Source organism: Bos javanicus, chromosome 8 (assembly GCF_032452875.1).
Source record: "Bos javanicus breed banteng chromosome 8, ARS-OSU_banteng_1.0, whole genome shotgun sequence".
Classification (NCBI taxonomy): Eukaryota; Metazoa; Chordata; class Mammalia; order Artiodactyla; family Bovidae; genus Bos; species Bos javanicus.
Window position 1 is genome coordinate 60,149,575 of NC_083875.1, and position 16,228 is coordinate 60,165,802.

A 16,228-nucleotide genomic window follows, 5' to 3' on the forward strand; every position below is an offset into this window, starting at 1 on the left:
AGGCTTAAGTGTTAAGCAGCCATTATAAGGACTTAGACGAGGCAGCAGGAAAGTAGAGAAATAAATGCCCTAACCTTTCTCTTCTTGCCCTCTGGTCTCCAGCTGGTACCTGCAATTGACAAAACCCAGACAGATGCCCGGGGCAAGGTAGTTTGGATAATGTAGTTTATTGAGGTCAGCTTCCCAGAGCAGGGCAGAGGGAGTTGGCTGGAAGGAGGCCCAGCAAACAGAATAACCAGCATACAAGATATCTAGGGGAGGAAAAGTCACCACTATGGACTCTTTCTTTCCAAGGAAGTTATCCCTCTGTTCAAATTCAAAATCTACTCTTAGGCTTAGTCTCTTTAGCTGTCATTGTCCAATATTTTACTCAGTCCATGGAAATGGCGGTAGTATTGCCTTTGTCCTAGAGTGATTGTGAGGATCCTGTGATGTGACACATGAAAGTGCCTAGCACATGCTGGAGGCTCAGTGTATTTTAGTTCCTTCCTTAAAGCATGTGCCTAAATGGCTCCTTGGCTGAAATGCTTTTCCAGTCAAGACTTCAGAGGGTTGCTGGAACTGGAGTGAATGAAGGGGAGAATACCAGGAGATGAAGTCAGAACTCTAGCCCATTGTAATGACTTTGGCTTTTAATCAGAGTAAGGTAGGAAGTCATTGGAAAGTTGTGTAACTTCTGATATCAGGGTTCCTATTATTCACTAGGGCATCACTTGTTCATTTAAAAATATTTATTTAGAACATACCACATGCTATGTACTGTTTTAGGCACTGGAGATGCATTAATATGTAGTCCCTACCCTCAAGGATAATGCGGTCTTTAAAGGAGACAGATGACTTCAACTTAAAGTATAATATTAAGATATGAGTAAACATAGAAGCTCATAATAAGGACATCATCCTTGGGGCATCTGAAAGACTTCCTGAGCGTGATGATGTAAATTCAATCTTTGCCGTAGAACTTGGAAGTGAAAGTGAAGTCGCTCAGTCGTGTCCGACTCTGCGACCCCATGGACTGTAGCCTACCAGGCTCCTCTGTCCATGGGATTTTCCAGGCAATAGTACTGGAGTGGATTGCCATTTCCTTCTCCAGGGGATCTTCCTGATCCAGGGATAGAACCCAGGTCTCCCGCATTGTAGACAGACACTTTACCGTCTGAGCCACCAGGGAAGCCCTCAAATTAAATCTTTCCCGTAGAACTTAGCCAAGTCTAAACAGAGGGAAATGAAATTCTAGGGATTTGGAGTAATATGTGCACTTGAGTTTAAAAAAAAAAAGTAATTGGTGATGAGCTGGAAATTGCAGGTAGCTTATATCACTGCATTTTGGCTTTGTGTAGGACAATGGTTAGAGACAAAACAGAGACGTAAACAGAGGCCAGATCATGAAGAATTTATCCTAAAGGCAATGGTGGGTTTTTAAGCAAAATGATAAGTCACTCTGGCAAGATGAAGAAGAGTCAGTTGAAGTGGGGTTTAGGTGGAAGGTGGGAAGGTACAAATCTGCTGGAGACTATGAGGCTAATAATGGTGGCCTGAACTTAAGTATAAGCTTTGGGGATAGTGATAGAGGACTATTCCAAGTTAACTTTTTATTAATGAGGGAGAAAATACAGAACTTCATGATTAATTGTTAAGTGGGAGAATGAAAGAGCATTGTTAGAGATGACTCGGGTTTCATGGCATGGACTACTAGGTAGATAATAAGACTAGTAATAGATGTCCAAAGACAGGAAATATAAGAGAAAGCACAAATTTGGGGTGTGTGGGCATTGAGAATAAAGGTGATAATGTCAGTTTTGTAAATGTAGATTTTTCATTGTAAAATGCATGTTATGTTAAATATACCATTTGAAAGTGTACAATTACATGACACTAAGTATGTTCACAGTGTTTCACAACCATCATTATTGTCTGGTTCCAGAACTTTTTTATATAATTGTATTTATTTATTTTTGGCTGCACTGGGTCTTTGTTACTTTGTGCGGGCTTTCTCTAATTGCAGCAGGCAGGGGCTACTCTTCGTTGTGGTGCGTGGGCTTCTCATTCCCATGGCTTCTCTTGTTGTGGAGCATGGAATCTAGGCACACGGGCTTCACTGGTTGCGGCACACGGACTCAGTATTTGGCGGCTTGTGAGCTCAGTAAGCGCAGACTCAGTTGTTATGTTGCAGGGGCTTAGTTGCTCCATGCTGTGTGGAATCTTCCTGAACCAGTGATTGAACTTGTGACCCCTGCATTGGCAGGCAAATTCTTATCCACTCCATCACCAAGGAAGTCCCAGAACTTCTTCATGTGCCAAGAAGGAACGCCATCCCTATTAAACAGTCACTCCTCAGTACATGTAGATTTTGAGGCAATTGTGTGACATCCACATACAGATGTTAAATAGATATTTGAATATGTACTACTGAAGCTCAGGATAAAAATTCAGGCTGAAGATACATATTTTTGAAGCATTAGCATACAAGTAAGGGGTTCTCAACCTGGGGCCTATTGTCTTGAGTGAGAATCTCTGAAATGTCCAAATGCATAGATTTCTGCTCTAGAACAGATTGTCTTGTTAGGTGACTAGCCAAAACTTCTTTCTGAGTGATCTTTTTTGGCTGTTAGGTGGGTATAGAGAGTATCATTTACAAAGTCAACAATAGGGAGTTAACTAAATTGCCATAATTTACAAGTGTGTGTGTATCCAGTATAATATAGAAAGTGTGAAAATGAAAGTCACTCAGTCATGTTCAACTCTTTGCAACCCCATGGACTTCTCCAGGTCAAAATACTGGAGTGGATAGCCATTCCATTCTCCAGGGGATCTTCCCAACCCAGGGATCAAACCCAGGTCTCCCACATTGCAGGCAGATTCTTTACCAGCTGAGCCACCAGGGAAGCCTGGGATGGGTAGCTGAGCCACCAGGGAGTACTGGGATGGGTAGCCTATCCCTTCTGCAGCAGATCTTCCAGACCCAGAAGTCAAATCAGGGTCTTTTGCATTACAGGAGGATTCTTTACCAGCTGAGCTATCAGGGAAGCCCAGTATAGTGTAGACTTTCTGATACACAAGCAGTTCTCAAAATATTAGATCTGAACAGCATCAGCATAACCTATATTTGTAAGAGAGATAAATTCTTGGGCAGCACCACAGACCTGCTGAATTAGAATCTCTGGTCAAGGGCCAGAGGAGGGGGGAAAGGAGGGCACAGCTACCAGGTGATTCTGATTCATATTAAAGTTTGAGAAAAACTGTGGTGGACTATTCCTGGCCAACTCTTTCAGCCCAGTAATAAAACATGAGTTCCTGGTTTTCTCATTATCTTATATGTAACAAAATCTTCATGGCAACATTTTGCGATGGCTAATGAATTCCTCATGAAAAAGTTTTCTTTGAGTACTCTTGTCCATCTGTGACCTTCTCTGTCATCCCGAATCATAGATACAAATATTAGTATCTACATGCTCTTTCCCCCTTTAGTGTGCAGGAGTTATCTTCAACAACTGTAAAGATTGTTTAATTATAGATAACTGTGTCTATCTATAAATTGTAGACGGTGAACAGTCTAACTGTTACCTAACTGCTGGGGAAAAGAAAATATTTATGTGAATACCCTTTATTTTCTACCTAGTCCTTTGTCTTGGAATCTCCCAGTCTTCTGCTGAGTCATATCCTTGGCTTTGGAGAATATGAAATGAATCTCACTGAAATTGCACCATTCTTTCTTCTCTACCCCTGTCAAGGAATATACAGCTGCATGGCCGTGTCTAGAGATGCAGTATATACAGCTGCATGGCCGTGTCAAATCTTTGTGTCCCCTGGAATAAATAGCCATAGTCAGGAAGAAATTAGAAGCCACAGACTGATTCTGAAGAGAATTGGACTTTGTCATCAAGGCCAGTCAAGGAAAATTTTCAATTTCTGCCAATCCAAGGGTTAAGTGAGGCAGTGCAGTATTTTAGTTGTCTCTGTCTTTCTAAGAAGACTGTATACTAATTGAGGGCATGGATGATATTTTTTTGCATTTTTGACCATGTCTTAACTAACATGTACTAGGCACTCAATAATCACTTGCCAAATTTAATTTACTTAATCCAGAAGTTAGAATATAAAGATTTAAATTCTGGCCCTACCTTTAAGCCACTGAAAGTTAACTTAATTGACCTTTGATTTCCTCATCTCTAAAATATAAGTTTTGCCCTGCCTACTTCCCCTGTATAAAAATCTAAAGGGAAAATGTATATGAAGTACTCTTTAAAAAAATAGATCTGAAAATGTGAACTTACATAATAATTTTATTTGTGTGCTCTCTACCTTAGAGGAACAGTTGGTTCATTCTGATTGAGGAGAGAGAATAATATAGAACGGTGAGCTAGCAGTCGAGAGATACTGGTTTGAATCCTGATCGCCTTTAAATTCTTTGGGTCTTAGTCTCCTTTCATCTCGAATGACAGAGCACAGATCAGGTTCCCAGCTTTGGATATATATAGGAATCCCCTGATACTGAAAAATACAACTTGCATTGACTTGATTTAGTTGGTCTAGGATGCATGTTGGGTCTTGAGATTTTTTTTTTTTTTTTGTAACTCCCCTTTATTTTAAATCAGCAGAGCTGTTTATTCAGATTAAATTTTATATGGGAATCCAGGTTACAAAACATCTGTCAGCAGGGCTTCTGCAGTCACTTTTTTAGGACTTTAAACTCTGACTACTGGTTCCTTTTTCTGATATCCCATTTTATAACTCCTAAGGCTACATGGAACACTGATAGAAAACCATTGAAATAGACAATTTCCAAGATCTTTTCCAGTTCCCAAATTAGGTTTTGGCTCTATGTCTACTCACAAGATCTCTGTCCTTTTTCTTAACACCGGCCTGACTTGGAGGTTGGCTTTCCATTTACTTCCTTTTCATTACCCTGGCTTTTTTGCTTCGAGGCGATGAATAGTCTAAAATTCAGTAGGCAAAAGCACCTCTAGGGTATCTTGTCATACCTCCCCCTGAACCAGTACATCCAGGGTGGGGGCTGGATATCTGTATTTTCTACAAAGGTTTTTCAATTGTCTTTGAAACAACTGATCCATGGATGATACTTTTGGGAAAGATTGTCTTAAGAGATTTTGGGTCAAATGTAAAGCAGCAATGAATGATGAAATGTGGGGTCATAGTAGAACACTGGATTTCATCCTGAACTCAGTGCCAGATCTATCAAAGAGGAGCATCTGGGCATTTAAGGCTCTAATTTATACTTCAGAAGTAGGCATGTGACCAGAATTCTCAGTAACCGCCACAGATCCCTACTTGACAATCACCTCTTTTTTAAAATCACTCATTAAGTTTTATAGAAAGAACACAGCTGAGCATCGTTCTGTTGGACAATCACCTCTTCATTTGGGGCCATGTGTATAAGAAGGATGATATAGAATCATGGTCACCAGGGGTCAGGCAAGCAGGATTCAAATCTCTATCACTGTGACTCTACCACTCTCTGATTGTATGTCCCTGAGCACGTCTTAACCTTAAACCTTGTATTTTTCCTCTTTCAAAAAGAATAATACCCTCTTCTTAGGCCCGGATTTTAGTAAAAATTAAACAAGATGATCTACGTAAAGCATATAGGAAAGTATCCAGCACACAGTAAATTTTGTCAAATTGTAGGTATTATTCTGTCAGCAGGGCCTGAGCTAACTGACAAGAAGTTTTTTGTTTTATTCTTAGGTGGTGTTTCTCTGAGATTAAATATATAAAACCTTTTAATTCAGGTAAGTGCTTAGCTCATATCTGCTGAGATACCCAAAGTTCAGTAGTCAACAATAGTATTTACTTAGTACTGCACTGTACCACGTTCTACTCAGAAAGCCAGGAAATTGGCAGCTTGTGCTCTCAGAGCACTCATAGAATTGAACTGAAGCCCACCAGGAAGCTTCTTACAATTTTATATTTCCAGGAAACTTCTTGGGGCAAAACTCAGACTTGACTTCGCTCTGACCTGGCTTGAGACTATTTTTGGCTACAAAGGTGGGAGGAAAAAAAAATTATAGAGTTGAAATTATTATAGAAAGTTTTTGGTTTTAACCACTGATGATATTAATTCACATTTGAGAGGAATGTTTCAGTGTTCTTTTCAGAGGGCAATGAGAGGGATGTTCTACCTATAGACTTGAGGCACAGGTAAGTACTTTAATTTTGAAGGTATTTAAGAGAGAAAGCCAAAGATCTGCTGTGATAACCATGGTGGAAGTGTCTTTAGCAAAAGCTAAAGATGAGAAAGTGTTCTTCATATGTGAACTTGCAAGGGGAAATAGAAATAGACCAACAGGAACTTTCACTGGGCTAATTGAATTAATTGGGATTATTAACATTCTATAAAATGAATCATGATTTGAATACTCCTCCTGTCATTAGTCCTTTTTCCATGTGAGTTTAAGGTAAGATGACCGAAGGGTTTTGTTGAACTTGTTTCTCTTTTTATAGAGGCCTAACTTAATAACTAATTTCTTCAATACCGGACCATGTACTTTGCATTCTTAGTGTGATAATTTGTCATATTAATATCATTTTCTGATATGGCTATTTTGGAGAAAGCTTAGATTTTCTACCAAGGTTTGGAACTAAACTCTTGACATAATTCCAACAACTATTGATTGCTGTTTGGGAGGATTTTCTCTAACAGAAGGAAAATCTTGTAGTTTTTTGTGGACATACTTGCTTTTAAAGAATTTGAAAAACAATAAAAGAGCTATGGGATTTCCAAAGAGTGTGTGTGTGTTTGAAGAAGAGAGGAAGTTGTTTTGGGTTTGGTAAAACAAAATCAGTTCCATTTGAATTACACTTGTTATTATAATTTTAAAAGCTGAGCTTTGAAGGATGGGTGGATGGATTTTAGCTAAATAGAGGAATATGAGGGTTGTATAAAAGAGAATTATCATGAGATTGAGAAGGGAGAGTTGTTTAATATTTCACATGAAACCTTATGTAGTTTGAATTTTTTTTAAGCTTATGTATACTCCATGTATATGCAAGAGGTTATATACATTTACCCAAATACTGCCGTTAATGTCTGCATTTGTGGCTTTCCAAATCCTACGGTGTTTGATTTGACTCTAATTTTCTTCCGTAGGAAATTTCACTCTTCTTGGCCTGTTCATAATCTGTTTTTGTCTAATGATGGCATCAGCACATTTGTGCCTTTACAGACATACTATCTGGTTAAGATCTGTGCCCATCTTTGTCTTGCTCTGTCTTTATGGGAGCCTGTAGTATTTACCGAAACACATTTTTAGGCCTGAAGCTGTTTTCGCTTAATATCCTTTAATATAGGCTATTGGCATAGTGCCAAAGGATTGTTCTGTAAAAGCCAGTCTGAGTTTGGGGCAGAACAATGAGATTGAGGTAAAGCTTTGATTGTCTGTCTCAGTCCAAGGACGAACAAATTTTACGGTCCGTAAAGAGTCTTAGCTCTTTAAAAAAAAAAAAAAAAGCATATTAAGAAAGTTTTAAAAGCTTAGGACCTTTCCCCAGAAAAAATACACAGGTATAGACAATTTTAGAAGGTTCACAAAGTTTCTAGAGTTCATCTGTCAAGCCTTGGCATTAAAAAAAAAACAAAAACTAATACTGAGAAGTGAACAAGGTCTATATCCTTAAAGTAATTCTGCATAAATATTATATCTCAAGCTTTTAATATATATTGAACATCATTAAGTTTAGAGTTATACCTGAAGTAAAGATAGTCTATATTCTAGAATTGTGTGCCTTACCTGTCAGATCTTTCTTAGAAGGGACCACTGGCCCAAACTGAGGGTTTTAGAAACAGGACTGAATTTAAAAAAAAAAAATGCACGTCCTCTACATTTCAAGGACTCCTAATCATAGGACCACCAGGGAAGTCCATCTTTTCATCTTTAAATCTGAAACTCTGTACCAATTGAGCAATAACTCCCCTTTCTCCCAATTGCCAGCCCCTGGGATGGCAACCACCACTCTTCTTTCTGTCTCTATGAATGGGACTACTCTAGGTGCCTCATAAAAGTATAATCATACAGTACTTATCTTTCTACGACTGGCTTATTTCACTTAACATAATGTTCCTAAGGTTCCTTTACATTGTAGCATGTCATAATTTCCTTCCTTTTTAAGGCTGAATAATATTTTGTTATATACATATGTGTGTGTGTGTTGTTTAACATGTCACATGTTGTTTAACTATTTGTCAATGGATATTTGGGTTGCTTCTGCTCCTTAGCTATTGTGAATAATACTGCCAAAAGCATAAGTATACAAATCTCTCTTAAGTCCCTGCTTTCAGTTCTTTTGGATATATACCCCAAAGTAGAACTGCTGCATTGTATGCTAATTCTGTTTTTAATTCTTTTAAGAGCCACCATATTCTTCTCCATATCAGCTGCACCATTTTACATTTCCACCAACAATGCACAAGGATCTCATTTCTAATTGCATTCTAATTTCTCCACATCTTTGCCAATAGTATTTTTTTTTTCTTTTTTAAAAAGTAGTAGCCATCCTAATGAATGTGTTGGAGTAGGTTTTGCACACAAAAACCTAGGAAGACATCCTGAGACTATGGAACATTTTAAGAGCCTTTGAAGGCACCAGTGTATGAGGAGGGAGCTGTTAAGGACACAGGGCAGATTCAGATACCAAAACCACCTAAGCTGGGGATAAAGTTGATAGCCTCCTCATGAAAATTAAGGGACCTCTAGGTATATAATCACTACACAAAAATCAAAAGCTTTCTTACTCAATAGCATTATCAATTAGGAAATATAAGAGAAAGATTCCATTCACATTAGGAACCAAATCTTAAACTGTCTAAGAATAAACATAAAAAGAAATGCAGAAAACTTAACTATAAGACTTTATTGATAGACAAAAAGATGGCCTGAATAAATGATGAAATATAGGCATGTTTGTAAATGGAAAAAAATCCTGAAACTATGTACTTTATTTGTATAAATGTGTGTAAATGCAAAGTAAAAGTTACGGAAAGAGGAATAGCAAACCATTAACAGTGATTCTAGAAAAGGGAGTGGGATATAGTGGTGGATATTATGAAAAGGGACTTTAATGTTTTACTTTGTATACCTCTGTCTTGTGTGAGTTTTTAAAATAAGAATGTACTAATGTATGATTTGTAGGAAAAAAAACTTTCTTAAAGAAATGAAAATAACTTGAAATATTTCATGGCGTTTTATTTCTGCATAAAGATGGGGTAATTTAATTCTCACTGTGTGTAGAGCCCCAGTCCCTAGGCTTTTTGGAAGGTATTCAAAGGGAAAGAAAATACAATTCCCATACTTCAAGATTATGGATTAACAAGGAGTTAAGACTCCCAAGCATCACCGACTCAATGGACATGAGTTTGAGTAAACTCTGGGAGTTGGTAATGGACAGGGAGGCCTGGCGTGCTACAGTCCATGGGGTTGCAAAGAGGTGGACATGACTGAGCGACTGAACTGAAGACTCCCAAAGAGTGGAGTGGCAGAAGTAAGTACATAAACATCAGTAAATAAACATCATTGGAAAATAAATGATTTTTTCAGATAACAATTTATTTTCTGTTCAGCAGTGTTTCTGTTCTAACCATTTTAGACGAAACGCTTTCTAAAATTTGTTAGATGTTTTCTCACTTTCTTAAATACAATATATGAAACAAATTTTAACCTTTATTTTGATGATTCAGTGTTACATGTTATGATACTGTATTATTTCTAGTGCCTTCTGGAGCTATTGAACTGTATGTGGCTTTTATTACTATCATTTTAAAAATATTTATTTATTTATGACTGTGCTGTGTCTTCGTTGCTTGGTGGGCTTTTCTCTAGTTGCAGCGAGCAGGGGCTCCTCTTCATGGCAGGGTGCGGGCTTCTCATTGCAGTGGCTTCTCATGTTGAGCACAGGCTTTCGGGTGCGAGGGTTTCAGTAGCTGCAGCTCCTGGGCTCTAGAGCACAAGCTCAGTAGTTGTGGTGCATGGGCTTAGTTGCTCCACAGCATGTGGGATCTTCCCCGACCAGGGATCGAACCCACGTCTCCTGCTTTGGCAGGAAGATTCTTTACCACTGAGCCACCAGGAAAGCCCCTTTTATTACTATTTTAAATAGCCTCTCCTTGCTTGAATTAAAATACTTTAGTGCATAAATTTCATGTTGTCTACATTGGCTGTTCAATGGTTAGTTGTTGCTTACCACCAGCTCGCTGCCAAATATGAATGTTATGGATAAGGGGCTGCTATAATACAAAGTGACTGCACTTCAGGGAAGACAATAGAAGAGGGCTTCTTCTCTATTCATATTTACTTCTCACAGTTTTTCTCCTCACATTTTCCCTGCCATTCCTGATTATCACCTAGTTGTTGGTATACATTTTTATATTAATCATAATAATTTTATGATTATATGTGGTGGTTAAAAGCACAGGCTTTGAAGTTAGACTATCTGTGTTCCTTACTGGCTTTGCCATGTATTAGCTAAGTGATATTGCTCTTTACAACATCGGACCTTGCTTCTAACACCAGTCACATCCACAACTGGGTGTTGTTTTTGCTTTGGCTACATCCCTTCATTCTTTCTGGAGTTATTTCTCCATTGATCTCCACTAGCATATTGGGCACCTACCGACCTGGGGAGTTCATCTTTCAGTGTCCTATCTTTTTGCCCTCTTATACTGTTCATGGAGTTCTCAAGGCAAGAATACTGAAGTGGTTTGCAATTCCCTTCTCCAGTGGACCACACTCTGTCAGACCTCTTCACCATGACCCATCCATCTTGGGTGGCCCCACACAGCATGGCTTAATTTCATTGAGTTAGAGACTCTGTGATGCGTGTGATCAGATTGGATAGTTGTCTGTGATTCTGTTTTCAGTCTGTCTGCCCTCTGATGCCCTCTCTCAGTGCCTGCCATCTTACTTAAGTTTCTCTTACCTTGGACATGGTGTATCTCTTCACGGCTGCTCCAGCAAAGCACTGCCGCTGCTCCTTAACTTGGACATGGGGTAGCTCCTCTCAGCCGCTGCTGCAATATTGCACAGGAACCTGGAATGTTAGGTCCGTGAATCAAGGCAGACTGGAAGTGGTCAAACAGGAGATGGCAAGAGTGAACGTCAACATTCAAGGAATCAGCGAACTAAGATGGACTGGAATGGGTGAGTTTAACTCATGACCATTATATCTACTACTGTCGGCAAGAATCCTTTAGAAGAAATGGAATAGCCATCATGGTCAACAAAAGAGTCCAAAATGCAGTACTTGGATGCAATCTCAAAAACAACAGAATGATCTCTGTTCATTTCCAAGGCAAACCATTCAGTATCACAGTAATCCAAGTCTATGCCCTGACCAATAATGCTGAAGAAGCTGAAGTTGAACAGTTCTATGAACACCTACAAGACCTTTTAGAACTAACACCCAAAAAAGATGTCCTTTTCATTATAGGGGACTGGAATGCAAAAGTAAGAAGTCAAGAAACACCTGGAGTAACAGGCAAATTTGGCCTTGGAGTACTGAATGAAGCAGGGCAAAGGCTAATAGGGTTTTGCTAAGAGAACACACTGGTGACAGCAAACACCCTCTTCCAAGAACACAAGAGAAGACTCTACACATGGACATCACTAGATGGTCAACACCAAAATCAGATTAATTATATTCTTTGCAGCCAAAGATGGAGAAGCTCTATACAGTCAGCAAAAACAAGACCGGGAGCTGACTGTGGCTCAGATCATGAACTCCATATTGCCAAATTCAGACTAAAATTGAAGAAAGTGGGGAAAATCACTAAATCATTCAGCTGTGACCTAAATCAAATCCCTTATGATTGATCATACAGTGGAAGTGAGAAAGAGATTTAAGGGACTAGATCTGATAGACAGAGTACCTGATGAACTATGGACAGAGGTTCATGACATTGTACAGGAGACAGGGATCAAGACCATCCCCATGGAAAAGAAATGCAAAAAAGCAAAATGGCTATCTGAGGAGGCTTTACAAATAGCTGTGAAAAGAAAAGAAGCAAAAAGCAAACGAGAAAAGGAAAGATATACCCATTTGAATGCAGGGTTCCAAAGAATAGCAAGGAGAGATAAGAAAGCCTTCCTCAGTGATCAGTGCAAAGAAATAGAGGAAAACAATAGAACAGGAAAGACTAGAGATCTCTTCAAGGAAATTCAAGATACCAAGGGAACATTTCATGCAAAGATGGGCTCAATAAAGGACAGAAATGGTATGGACCTAACAGAAGCAGAAGTTATTAAGAAGAGGTGGCAAGAATACACAGAAGAACTGTACAAAAAAAGATCTTCATGACCCAGATAATCACAATGGTATGATCACTCACCTAGAGCCAGACACCCTGGAATGTGAAGTCAGTTGGGCCTTAGGAAGTATCACTACGAACAAAGCTAGTAGAGGTGATGGAATTCCAATTGAGCTATTTCAAATCCTGAAAGATGATGCTGTGAAAGTGCTGCACTCAATATATCAGCAAATTTGGAAAACTCAGCAGTGGCCACAGGACTGGAAAAGGTCAGTTTTCATTCCAATCCCAAAGAAAGGCAATGCCAAAGAATGCTCAAACTACTGCACAATTGCACTCATCTCACATGCTAGTAAAGTAATGCTCAAAATTCTCCAAGTCAGGCTTCAGCAGTACGTGAACCATGAACTTCCATATGTTCAAGCTGGTTTTAGAAAAGGCAGAGGAACCAGAGATCAAATTGCCAACATCTGCTGGATCATCAAAAAAGCAAGAGAGTTCCAGAAAAACATCTATTTCTGCTTTATTGACTATGCCAAAGCCTTTGACTGTGTGGATCACAATAAACTGTGGGAAATTCTTCAAGAAATGGGAATACCAGACCACCTGACCTGCCTCTTGAGAAACCTATATGCAGGTCAGGAAGAAACAGTTAGAACTAGACATGGAACAAACAACATACTGGTTCCAAATAGGAAAAGGAGTACGTCAAGGCTGTATATTGTCACCCTGCTTATTTAACTTCTATGCAGAGTACATCATGAGAAACGCTGGGCTGGAGGAAGCACAAGCTGGAATCAAGATTGCTGGGAGAAATATCAATAACCTCAGATATGCAGATGACACTGCCCTTATGGTAGAAAGTGAAGAACTAAAGAGCCTCTTGATGAAAGTGAAAGAGGAAAGTGAAAAATTTGATTTAAAGCTCAACATTCAGAAAACTAAGATCATGGTATCTGGTCCCATCACTTCATGGGAAATAGATGGGGAAACAGTGGAAACAGTGACTGACTTTATTTTGGGGGGCTCCAAAATCACTGCAGATTGTGACTGCAGCCATGAAATTAAAAGACACTTGCTCCTTGGAAGAAAAGCTATGACCAACCTAGACAGCATATTAAAAAGCAGAGACATTACTTTGTCCACAAAGGTCCATCTAGTCAAGGGTATGGTTTTTCTAGTAGTCATGTATGGATGTGAGAGTTGGACTATAAAGAAAGCTGAGGGTCGAAGAATTGATGCTTTTGAACTGTGGTGTTGGAGAAGACTCTTGAGAGTCCCTTGGGCTGCAAGGGGATCCAATCAGTCCATCCTAAAGGAAATCAGTCTTGGGTGTTCACTGGAAAGACTGATGTTGATGCTGAAACTCCAATATTTTGACCACTTGATGCAAAGAGCTGACTCATTTGAAAAGACTCTGATGTTGGGAAAGATTGAAGGCAGGAGTAGAAGGGGACGACAGAGGATGAGATGGTTAGATGGCATCACCGACTCAATGGTATGAGTTTGGGTGAACTCTGGGAGTTGGTGATGGATAGGGAGGCCTGGTGTTCTGCGATTCATGCGGTTGCAGAGTTGGACACGACTGAGCGACTGAACTGAACTGATACTGAGCTGAGTAATGTTGGGCAAGTTACTTAGCCTCTCCTTTGCCTTAGTTTCATTATCTGTAATGTTGAAAGAGTAATAATACAATGGTATTAATTATACAGTGGTATTCATCTTTGTAATACTAATCATAATATTATTTTAAGGATTAAGTGAAAAAAAGATATGTAAGTGCTGACAACATAGTGAGCTCTGAATTAATGTTACCTCATTTATTATTTGGAGAAGGCAATGGCAACCCACTCCAGTGCTCTTACCTGGATAATCCCATGGATGGAGGAGCCTGGTAGGCTGCAGTCCATGGGGTTGCTAAGAGTCGAACATGACTGAGCGACTTCACTTTCACTTTTCACTTTCATGCATTGAGGAAGAAAATGGCAACCCACTCCAGTGTTCTTGCCTGGAGAATCCCAGGGACGGGGGAGCCTGGTGGGCTGCCATCTATGGGGTCGCACAGAGTCGGACACAACTGAAGTGACTTAGCCGCAGCAGCAGCAGCACTTATTATTGGGCTTCCTGGTAGGTCAGATTGTAAAAATCTGCTTTCAATGCAGGAGACCTAGGTTCAGTCCCTGGGTCAGGAAAATCCCTTGGAGAAGAAAATACATTTCCTTCCTTCCTTCCACTCCAGTATTCTTGCCTGGAGAACCCCATGGACAGAGGAGCCTAGTAGGCTACAGTCCATAGGGTCACAAAAAGTTGGACATGATCAAGCGACTTAGCACTTTTATTATTAAGTTTAATAATAGAGCTCACCTCTTGCCTATTTATGTAAAATGCCTGAGCTTTTAGCTCGTAGACACTTTGTCATTAGTTTCGGCTGCCCAGTGGTCAACATGCCTTTAATATGTTAGCTTTCATTCTCAAGTAAGTCCTTAAGGAATTTTAAATTCAAATACTTTTGGCATGAGCTAAGCCCAGCATAATTAGGAAACTGAATCTGCTACTAAAAAAAAATCACAGATCCAAAGCTACTTATGTATAATCTTTCATTCTGCATGCCACTGTATTCTCTCCAAGCCTGACTTCTTAAGAGTTTGCCACACTGTCACTCAGTGACCAAGTACAAGATAGAAAGTCAAGTACAGGCCTTGTTAGCAGGTATTAGAAACGTCAATACCAGTATCATGACATTATACAACTCCAGGGACACAGTTCCCATTGTGGTCTGTGAATGGTAACCACTAAAGATATGCAGTGTACACCTGGGTGGCCACATATGTTGCCTCAGTCAAGGTAGTCAAGGAGATTAGACCTTCATTTTCTTGAACAAATGGGAGACGTTCTACAAAACAAAAAAGAATCCCTGTGGTTTAAAATGGAGAAATATTCACCCAAAGGATGGGAATGGGCCTTAAATTCAGGACTTAGAATCAAAAAGCACGACTCCCAGGTCTGTTTTTTTTCCACTTTATGTTTCTCAGAGCCTAAGTTTTCTCAACTGTAAATGGATAATTACCTTTCCCTGTATCTCAAGCTTAATGAGATAATTTTATAAGTCATGAAACCTAAACAAATGCAAATGATGAGTTTCCCTTATTCCTTGTTATAGTTTTTGTGCTAAGGAAAAACAGTCTTCAAAAGGTTTGTGATCTCTGGTTTATTCATGGTTCAGAGACTTAAAGGAGTTTTTTTTTTAAGCAATGATTGATCTAGCTCTGATGATCAGATGCAAAGAGCATTGCATAATGTTCTGTATAATGAGGAGTGTTTCTGAGAGTATAAAATGAAGAGAGATGGAACTGATGGGGGAGAAAAGTATAATAGTTAACGGATATTTTACTTCTTTAGTTGCTGTTGTAGTGAACTGTATATTTTCCTACTAAAATAAAAGATCCAGTAGGTTTAAATCAATAAAATGAAGTTAAATGAAAAGTATAATTATAAAATTCTAAAATCCATGGGTTAATAAGACCAAGTATACCATTTTTCTTTTTAAATTTATTTTTTTAATTGGAAGAAAATTGCTTTACAGTGTTGGGTTGGTTTCTGCCATACAACAGCATGAATCAGCCATAATTATACATATATCCTCTCCCTCTTGAGTGTCCCTCCCCTCCCCCCATCCCTTCCCTTTAGGTCCCAAATATACCTTTTAAGAAAAAAAAATTATTTTTTCATTTCTTGGTCATCCCTTTGAGAGAGCCAACTAGTAAGAAAACTGCTTGACCTCCAAAAGAGCCAAACAGGAAATTTTTTTTTAATTAATTTTATTGAAATATAGCTGATTTATAAAGTTGTGTTAGTTTCTAGTATACAGCAAAGTGATTCAGTTGTACATATATATAGTAGTTTGCATCTGCTAATCCCAAGCTACCAATCCATCCCTCCTGCACCCCTCGCCCCTGTTAGAAACCACAAAGT

The 16,228-nt window shown here is 39.1% G+C and overlaps 1 protein-coding gene across 3 annotated transcripts in view; it reads left to right on the top strand.

The window, feature by feature from the left end:
- The window catches only part of LOC133253284 (phospholipid-transporting ATPase FetA-like), a 110,731-nt gene that overhangs the window by 3,286 nt on the left and 91,217 nt on the right, over positions 1 to 16,228 (top strand). Inside the window, exon 2 of one of the 3 annotated variants that reach the window (XM_061426831.1) lies at positions 5,707 to 5,750. The gene's annotated coding sequence lies outside the window, so the exon portion shown is untranslated. Of the gene's footprint in view, positions 1 to 5,706; positions 5,751 to 5,771; positions 6,160 to 16,228 lie in introns of those variants that run through there. The other 2 variants (XM_061426833.1, XM_061426832.1) reach the window with 2 other exon arrangements.